At 50.7% G+C, this 440-nt stretch overlaps 1 non-coding gene across 1 annotated transcript in view; it reads right to left on the bottom strand.

The window, feature by feature from the left end:
• The window catches only part of LOC131933771 (small subunit ribosomal RNA), a 1,848-nt gene extending 1,628 nt beyond the window's left edge, over positions 1-220 (bottom strand). The window contains exon 1 of the ribosomal RNA XR_009385219.1: positions 1-220. This exon is cut by the window's left edge and continues 1,628 nt beyond it. This is a non-coding gene — a ribosomal RNA (small subunit ribosomal RNA).
• Positions 221-440: the final 220 nt, after the last annotated feature.

The following is a 440-nucleotide window of genomic DNA, read 5'->3' as shown; positions in this document are numbered from 1 at the left end:
TTGAACTAATAAAAGCGCTCTTCCCGATAAAGGTCGGAGCTTCGATTGCATGTATTAGCTCTAGAATTGCCACAGTTATCCAAGTAGGATCGTGTCATCTAAGGAACCTCGACTGATTTAATGAGCCATTCGCGGTTTCACCATGGGACAGTGTGAACTTAGACATGCATGGCTTAATCTTTGAGACAAGCATATGACTACTGGCAGGATCAACCAGATAGCTATCGTTTGCGAGACGTTTTTTCCACAACACATCGCGGGACGGGAGACAACGCTCTAGCGAGAGAACGGATCCCGGCATTCCCGGATTTTTTCACATCGGACCGCTCACATTTCCCCCTTCACCGTAAACACGGCGTCGCCGGGAAATCTCTCGATTTGCATCGAGCCGACTGCGTTTTGCAGACCCGTCGCCCGTTCCGAGGGCTGGGCCAGTGCGA

The sequence above is a fragment of the Physella acuta genome, unplaced genomic scaffold (genome assembly GCF_028476545.2).
Source record: "Physella acuta isolate Inbredline_101_S28 unplaced genomic scaffold, ASM2847654v3 ptg002620l, whole genome shotgun sequence".
Taxonomy (NCBI): Eukaryota; Metazoa; Mollusca; class Gastropoda; family Physidae; genus Physella; species Physella acuta.
This window is presented reverse-complemented; position numbering and strand designations above follow the sequence as displayed.